We start from the raw sequence: 9,953 nt of genomic DNA on the forward strand, positions 1-9,953 counted from the left end.
GAAGAACTGCATCAATTCTAGAAGCTTGGTGTCTATAAGCTCGTAGAGAAACCTGCTGGTTACAAGAAGAATGGTACCCGTTGGGTGTTTAAATGCAAAAAGGATGACCGTGGTGTAGTTATTCGAAACAAAGCAAGATTAGTCGTTCAAGGTTTTCGTCAGATTGAAGGGATCGACTACAACGAAGTGTATGCACCCGTTGCATGTCTGGAAGCAATTCGGATCTTTCTGGATTATGCCTCATTCAAAGGATTCAAGGTTTACCAGATGGATGTCAAAAGTGCATTCTTACATGGTGTGGTTGAAGAAGAGGTGTACGTCGAACAACCTCCAGGTTTTGAAGATCCTATCCATCCCGATCGGGTTTGGTTGCTCAACAATGCTCTCTATGGTCTACATCAAGCACCACAAGCTTGGTACGCAACCTTATCTAATTATCTGCTGGAGAATGGATTTCGCAGAGGTCTTATCGACTGTACTCTTTTCATCAAAGAACAAGATGGAGATCTTCTTTTGGTACAGGTATACGTTGATGATATTATTTTTGGTTCTACTAATGATGTTTTGTGTAGGAATTTCGAGCGCATTATGCAGGATAAATTCGAGATGAGTGCTATGGGGGAAATGACCTTCTTTTTGGGCCTACAAGTGCAACAAACTGAGTCTGGGATTTTCATCCATCAGACTAAATATGTTGGTGACATCTTGAGCCGGTTCCAGATATGTCTGATGTCTGATGCAACGCCCATCGGTACCCCATTGCAACAAAATCACGGAATTACTCCAGACTTGAAGGATGAATCTGTTAGCCCCTCATACTACCGCGCAATGATCGGATCTCTTATGTACCTCACAGCATCAAGACCAGATATAATGTACCCAACGTGCCTGCTTGCCAGATATCAAGTCAACCCGAAGGCCTCACATCTTGCAGCTGTAAAAAGGATTTTTCGTTATTTGAAGGGTTGCCCTGACACCGGTCTATGGTACCCTAGGGATAATAACTTTGACTTGATCGCTTTCAGTGATTCTGATTTTGGCGGATGCAAAATCGACGGCAAATCCACAACGGCTGGATGTCAGTTTTTAGGAAATCGCCTAGTCACATGGCAGTGCAAGAAGCAGACGTGCGTCGCTACATCAACATGCGAAGCTGAATACATTGCTGCCTCAAGTTGTTGCTCCCAAGTCCTGTGGATCCAACAACAATTACGCGACTACGGTTTTGAATTCCTAACTACTCCTATTTACGTTGATAATTCTGCTGCTTTACAGATCACTAGAAATCCTGTGCAGCATTCAAAGACCAAACACATCGAAATCAAATATCACTTCATACGTGATTGCTTTAATAAAAGGCTAATCGATGTTGTTAAGGTCCACACCGATGACCAACGTGCCGACCTTTTTACCAAAGCATTTGACAAATCAAGATTTGACTTTTTATTATTGGTAAACGGCATTAAGGTCAAGCAAGAGTAAAACCAACATCGGAAACTCATTTTTGTAAATATCTTTGTGTCTTTTAAATTTATCTTAGTTTGTTGATTTTAGGGGGAGTAAATTAAATCCATATTGAAAATCCAAAAACATCGAAAAATTTCAAAAACACAAAAACAATAGAAAAACAAAAATGAGTTTCCTGGCGAGCAATAGAGAAAATGATAGTACATCAGTGGTCTATCCAAACCTCTTTAAACCTAAACTGAAAAACGATAAGAAGCTCTATATAAGATGTATCGGTAGGCTCACAATCATTTTAAAGTGTGCAGGGTGATATAAATCTAAACCGACTGAAGACTAGGTGGGAACCATTCATTGGCATATGGTCTTAGTACCGAAATTTCGTTTGATAGATTGCCGAGGTTCTGAGATATTCGGTCTTTATGCTGCTTATCATCTGGGTATCATGGTTGTATCTTTTACCAAAAAATAACGGGGACGTAAGTCTAGATCTTCCATGATACCATACATACGTGTACATATTGCATACGACCTCAATAAGTGATAAACAATCACATGTCCAAACAGATAAGTGATAAAATATCACATTTATCTGGGAGTCAAGTTCGTCTCTCTGCTGTACGAAAGTACTGACCTGTTCACGGACTTGCTCCTGTGCCCTCATGCATATGAAAATCAAGTTGCTCATCAATAAGTGATTATATCACATAGGGCTTGTTTTCAAATATAAATAAGTGAGTTTCTCACATCATATACGGTCAAACAGATGATAATCGGCATACTCACCGGTAAGATGAACCCTCGTGCATACCTTGATACGGGAATGTGTCGTGATGTGGATGAACACCGGTCGGTAAGTGATGTGCGTGAAGTGTGTTATATTTTTAGATATATATTTAAGCCCTTTTTACACTTTTAGCCAAGTTTTAAATTTATAAAACACGATATTCACTAACACTAAACACACATATGGGCAAGTGCACCCATCGTGGACGTAGTATAGTGTTGGTAAGATACCGAGGTCGTCCAAGGACACAAGAGCTTTTAGTATCGGTTTATCCTCAACGTCTAATCAAATCAAAAAGGTTAGAAAAATGTTTTAAACTAAGAAAAGTAAAAACTAACTAAATGCTGAAAATAAAAATAAAATAAAAACAGATAGACAAGATGAATCACTTGGATCCGACACGTGTATTAGTATAACCTTTGATTATTTTCGCACTTTTGCACTTGTTTAAGAGATTATCTTAGTTATTGTAGTAGGCCCCTCTTTTGAAGGCGACGTTACCCTCAACCCAGTAGTTTGAGTTAGTAAGGATACAATCCTAAAGGGTCGGATTATTGAAAGATAATGAATTAAGTTATTAATGCAAATTGTGGTAGGCCCCGCTTTTGGCGGTGACGTTACCCTCGGCTAAGTAGTCTGAGTCAGCAGGGATACAGTCCTAAATAGCCGGTTTATAGTATTAATAGTAGTTAACTTATGAGGGGGTCAAAGAGTTTGGATCCCCGCCATCCAATACCTATGGGCATTGAAGGAGATCCTACTAAATTTGACCCAGGTCCCAAGCAGGACCTCTAAACGCTGAACAAGGGCAAGACCCTTACCAAACCGTTCCCTTAACCCCCGACCAGGTAGCCAACATACCTCCATATAGACCGTGGAGATATGAATGGTGAACATCTTTTATTTTATATAGACAGTAAAATAATGCCAAGACACCACGGACAAACGATAAGGAAAGATCACCTTCAACATAAGTAACTAGTTATTAAAGTCATTAATACAAAACCAAATAAAAAGTGCAAAAGATTAAAAATAAAAAGTATTATACTAAACACTTGTCTTCACCAAGTGATGTAAGAGACTTAGGCAAACATGGCCTTGATTGTCAAGAACTCTTACGATCAATCTTGGATCCCGAGACGACTCACACACTCTACGATGGACAATGGATGATGGTGGTGGATGATGGTGTTATGGTGGTGGTGGGTGGTGGATGAGGTGTGAGAGAGGTGGTGTGCCAAGGGATGAGAGAGAATGAAGCCAAGCTCCTCTATTTATAGGCTGAACAGAAGGCTGGACACGGCCCCGTGTCCGCTGGACACGGCTCCGTGCCCGTCTGACACTCTCTCTCTTCATTAATTGTAATTGCGAATTACAATTAATGCGCCTGCTGTACTTTCACCGCGCCCCCGTGCTCGCTGGACACGGCCCCGTGGTGGGCAATGGAAGCTTCTACTGGTTTGTCTTTTCTGCTGCTTCCTGGGCACGCCCCCGTGTTCGCTGGACACGGGGCGTGTTCAGACTCTGTTTCTTCTCCTTTGCCTTGGGAGGTGCTGTTGAGGGTCCGGGCAGTCTACTTTTATTCCTTTTCTTGTATTTATGCTAGAATTAGTTGTCTTTTTGCTTCTTTTGTGATTTTGAGCTCATTTAATCCTGAAAATGCAAAATGAAGACAAAAACACTATTTTTCCAGCATTAGTACTCAAAAAGGGTTAGTTTTATGCCTTGATTGATGTGATTTATATGTTGCATTTTACACACATCAAATACCCCCACACTTGAACTTCTGCTTGTCCTCAAGCAAAACTCTTTAAATGTGGCTTACACTCCCAAATGGAATAGGTAGAAGAGAAGTTTTTAGCTTGTCCTAGAGTGTCGGGAATCCAAGGTCTTTATAAGTTTTATTTTTATTTATTTACAATCCTATTCGTTATGATTTATTTTGAACGTTTCATAAGATAAATTACTTATTTGGGCATAGCATGCCTTATTAAAATTCCATTTATATACAAGTTCACATACCTCACGGGAGATCACTCAACACTTGGCCGAAGGTGTATATTTTTAGTGAATCACTCGAGAGCGGCACGGAACTTACGCCTTCCATAGGCTTGCCAAGCAATCAATCCTCCTCCTTTTTAACTTTTTACCTTTGTAAATATTAAGAGGACTTTTGGGGTGAAGGGTTAGGCTTGGGTTAAAGGTGGGTGGTTGGTTAGTGGTTAGTAAAAAGGGCGAAAATTGTAACAAGCGTCGGTTTTCGTGAAATACCTTGTTTTTAGTGACTTTTTATTTTGAAGTATTTCTCCAAACAAGCTTTTTTTATAGCTTTTGTTTGTTTTTGACTTCATCATCATTTTTTTTTTTTTGATCGTCACTTAAAAAGGTGAGTTTACGAAAAAACGAGCTTGTTACTAAAATAAAGGATGAAAAATAAAAAGGTTTTTGGTGGGTAAAAAGGGTTTTGGGGTAATGAAATGAAAGGTTTAGGCTCAAAGGGGCTAAATAGGGGGATTTTGGGTAGGTAAAAAAAAATGAAAAATAATGGTTTTGAAAGAAAAATGGTTAGTCCTAATGCCTCCATCATTTACTTACTTGGGTTTAAGTTGGTAAGGACCGGGAATGTATCGTCGTGGCAAGTTCTAGATTTGTAAGAACCAAGCGGCTATTCACACAAGAAACGAAGAATGAGCATTTAGTCTAAATATGTATATTTTTATGCTCAATAAAGGCTCAAAACTCACTTTTGTGGGAATGGGTTTTTATGTGATCAAGTATATATAATCGAATTTTTAACTAAGCTTGTCATGCCGTTTCATAATTTTCTTATGTTGGTTTTTTTTTTCTTTATCATGACGCTATCGGTTGTAAACTTGTAAAAATATAACCTTTTTATAACTTGTTATTCCCAACTTAAACTAAGACAAGTAAATAAAAAAAATGAAAAAGTTTTTGAAAAAAAATTTGGGGTGTTTAGCGGTTCCAATAGAGTTTTGTGTAAGGCTTGTGTTTAGGATTTTGCAAAATTTCAAGGTTTTAACATCCCCCCCACACTTAAATTACACATTGTCCTCAATGTGTCCAAAAATAAAGTTTTTGGTTGATTAGAATGTGTAAAAGTGGGTTTAAAAGCAAAGTTTTGTGTTACTGGCATCCTGGACACGGCCCCGTGTTGACCGGGCACGGCCCCGTGGTCAAGTGCCAGTAACAAAAATTAGAGAATTGAAACAGAAGTCTGGACACGGGGGCGTGTCCGCTGAACACGGCCCGTGTCCAGTTACCTGAACTGGGTGATTTTCTGCAGGGGGCTCAGCACGGGGCCGTGTTGGTTGGGCACGGCCCGTGTTGAGCCTTCTGTGATGGAGATTTGTGTCGGGTTGCTCTGTTCTTCGTGCATGGTTCCATTTTTCTCGTTCCCTTTTTCATCCATTACCACCATGAGTGTGTTTTTTTCTCAAAACAACCATCAATCTTAAAAACCATCATAACATTGCTAATAGAGAGACATTACATAAAGTTAGCTAAATAACTAGGGGATACATAAGGTTATCATAAGGGTTCTACTTATTTAAGAAAATTTCGGGAATAGCTTCCCGATGTAGTAACTCTCTCTAGCCGATGGCTCCTCGGTTGTCATTCAAAGCCATTCTTCTATCTCCCTTGGGAGGTAGAAGGCAGCTTCATTCTCTTCGGTGTCTCGAGGAGGAATGCTCACCGGGACTCCTTGCACCACCCTTGGTTGAGGTACTTGGTGCATGGCGTGCCATTCGGCTGGAATGATGACCTCGGGTACTACATTCCACGCCCTTTGGGTTATTACCGGAACCAAAGGCGGGGAAGCGAGAAGGTTTAATCTCTGGTGCAGGAGATTTACTTCTCGTAGGCAGTCCTCCAAACCTACCTTCAGATGATTAATACGATCCACCAAAGCTTCTTCTACTCCCGTCATCTCGTCTATGGCTTCTCTCAAAGCGTAAACGTAGTTTACTAGGGAATCCTCCGCCGTGGACGATCTCCTTCCATTTCGGTTATTTCTTGAAGATGTTCCGCTGTTTCTGCTGGCCATTTTCTGCGAAATAAACCGAAGATAACTAAACTTTTGCAAAACAGTACCTCGAACACGGCCCCATGCTCAGTGAGCACGGCCCCGTGTTCAGCTGTCTGCAGGATTTTTGTCTAACGATTCCAGGTTTTTTAAATTATTTTAATACACTTTTATTGCGTTTTAAGCTCAAATAATTTAAAACAAAGTTATAGAACTAACTTTAGACAAGAATCTGTAGCAAAAACTCCTACAAACCTTTCATAGAAGGTTGGAATCATGGGTTTCCAAGCTTCCATGGAGGTAAGGTTTGAAAAATTTTTGGAGGAAGGAGAAATGAACAAAAGTGGAAAAGACAAGATGGTCCTTAGGAACCTCCTTTTAGCACTTACCTAGGATGGTATATGTGAAGGTCCCAGGAATCTCTGCTTGGTGAAGTGGTCAAAAATGAGCAGGATTCAGGCTGCATTTAAAGAAAACGACAGCACACTGGACACGGCCCCGTGTCCGCTGGACACGGCCCCGTGTGCAGAGAAAATCCTGACACATTTTGTCCGTATTCTGACAGAATCAGCAGAGAATCTTCTGAGTGAACACGGGGGCGTGTTGACCGGGCACGACCCCGTGTTGGCAGGCTGTTTTATGGAGTTTTGTCTCTTACTAAGGAGCTAATCTATATCGGGTGGCTCTTGACTTGTTGGAACAACCCCAAAGTGCCTAAGATACCTTAATTGTCCTATACTAAGGCGAGAACGCAAGAGGTTGTCGGTGAGGGTAATTCCTATTTTCATTCTAGGTGGACAAGTCCAACCCTTTCCTGGGCTCTCGTTAAAGAAGGTGTATGCCGAATCGCTCAGGTCTATGTATGCATCGAACGAAGTCGATGGGGAGTCCTTCACGGCACAATCGGCACAGGGACGACTATCGTCCAAGTCTTTTCTAGGTAAGAAGGTATTTTCGGGAGCAACGAGGTTGTCGGAATGCGGTTCCAACATTTCCTCATGGTCATCGTCTTGGGATGGATCTAAAAAATCCTTCCTAAGTTCTTTTAACCAATTGAGAAGTAGTTCTTCTAGTTGAAATAACTCGTCAAGGAGCATTTCTCCTAGAATATCTGGCTGGGCGCATTCGAGGGAGAAATAGTGCTTATTTTTACTTTCGCCCCTCTTAAGGTTACAAGGAATTGGTGGGTCTATATAGTGGGGCCTATAAGTGAGGAAAAAACATTTTAATTCCTCATGTTCGCCTCCACATATTCGACACCACAAACCATAAGAGTGCCGAAAGTAAAAAGAATTACTATCACTCATGTTTGTGTCAGAAATTACCAACCGTCGGGATCTAACGGTTCTGTTTTCAGCAACTGAATCTTGGGCACGGGGGCGTGTTGAGTGGACACGGCCCCGTGTTCAGCTTACTGTCTGACTTAAAACAGGATTGCCAGTTCCAATGATTGAGCACGGGGCGTGTTCAGCGGGCACGGCCCCGTGTTGAGCTCTGCAGAAGCTGAAAAACTAAGAAAAAATCCTAAAAAAATAAAAATATGATTAGGCCGTTGATTCCTAACTTTCTTAAAATCCTTGTGTCCCCGGCAACGGCGCCAAAAACTTGATGTGCGTGAAGTGTGTTATATTTTTAGATATATATTTAAGCCCTTTTTACACTTTTAGCCAAGTTTTAAATTTATAAAACACGATATTCACTAACACTAAACACACATATGGGCAAGTGCACCCATCGTGGACGTAGTATAGTGTTGGTAAGATACCGAGGTCGTCCAAGGACACAAGAGCTTTTAGTACCGGTTTATCCTCAACGTCTAATCAAATCAAAAAGGTTAGAAAAATGTTTTAAACTAAGAAAAGTAAAAACTAACTAAATGCAGAAAATAAAAATAAAATAAAAACAGATAGACAAGATGAATCACTTGGATCCGACACGTGTATTAGTATAACCTTTGATTATTTTCGCACTTTTGCACTTGTTTAAGAGATTATCTTAGTTATTGTAGTAGGCCCCTCTTTTGAAGGCGACGTTACCCTCAACCCAGTAGTTTGAGTCAGTAAGGATACAATCCTAAAGGGTCGGATTATTGAAAGATAATGAATTAAGTTATTAATGCAAATTGTGGTAGGCCCCGCTTTTGGCGGTGACGTTACCCTCGGCTAAGTAGTCTGAGTCAGCAGGGATACAGTCCTAAATAGCCGGTTTATAGTATTAATAGTAGTTAACTTATGAGGGGGTCAAAGAGTTTGGATCCCCGCCATCCAATACCTATGGGCATTGAAGGAGATCCTACTAAATTTGACCCAGGTCCCAAGCAGGACCTCTAAACGCTGAACAAGGGCAAGACCCTTACCAAACCGTTCCCTTAACCCCCGACCAGGTAGCCAACATACCTCCATATAGACCGTGGAGATATGAATGGTGAAAATCTTTTATTTTATATAGACAGTAAAATAATGCCAAGACACCACGGACAAACGATAAGGAAAGATCACCTTCAACATAAGTAACTAGTTATTAAAGTCATTAATACAAAACCAAATAAAAAGTGCAAAAGATTAAAAATAAAAAGTATTATACTAAACACTTGTCTTCACCAAGTGATGTAAGAGACTTAGGCAAACATGGCCTTGATTGTCAAGAACTCTTACGATCAATCTTGGATCCCGAGACGACTCACACACTCTACGATGGACAATGGATGATGGTGGTGGATGATGGTGTTATGGTGGTGGTGGGTGGTGGATGAGGTGTGAGAGAGGTGGTGTGCCAAGGGATGAGAGAGAATGAAGCCAAGCTCCTCTATTTATAGGCTGAACAGAAGGCTGGACACGGCCCCGTGTCCGCTGGACACGGCTCCGTGCCCGTCTGACACTCTCTCTCTTCATTAATTGTAATTGCGAATTACAATTAATGCGCCTGCTGTACTTTCACCGCGCCCCCGTGCTCGCTGGACACGGCCCCGTGGTGGGCAATGGAAGCTTCTACTGGTTTGTCTTTTCTGCTGCTTCCTGGCACGCCCCCGTGTTCGCTGGACACGGGGCGTGTTCAGACTCTGTTTCTTCTCCTTTGCCTTGGGAGGTGCCGTTGAGGGTCCGGGCAGTCTACTTTTATTCCTTTTCTTGTATTTATGCTAGAATTAGTTGTCTTTTTGCTTCTTTTGTGATTTTGAGCTCATTTAATCCTGAAAATGCAAAAGGAAGACAAAAACACTATTTTTCCAGCATTAGTACTCAAAAAGGGTTAGTTTTATGCCTTAAGTGATGTGATTTATATGTTGCATTTTACACACATCAGTAAGTATAAATCATACCTTAACGTATCTCCTCGCCATGATTACATCTGATAAGTTGAGCTTATGTGGACAACAATACCGATAATCGTTATAGGATACTTATCTTAATATTAACTAATTGAACAAAAAGAGCGTTTTGGCGTGACCGTACACTAATATGATTCTCTTACCCTTGAAACTCGCAAAAAGAATGTCTGTAAATATTTATTTACTGCTTTCAGTCTTTACATTTGAAATATTCAAAAATTCCAAAAAGATTTTAGGTGTGTTTTAATATAAATTTTCTAAAAGCCAAAAAGATTTTATTTCTATCTTAGTTTCGATTGTACGATGTTGGATCTCGAGTCTTCGTTGCCTGA

This window comes from Helianthus annuus, chromosome 16 (assembly GCF_002127325.2).
Source record: "Helianthus annuus cultivar XRQ/B chromosome 16, HanXRQr2.0-SUNRISE, whole genome shotgun sequence".
NCBI lineage: Eukaryota > Viridiplantae > Streptophyta > Magnoliopsida > Asterales > Asteraceae > Helianthus > Helianthus annuus.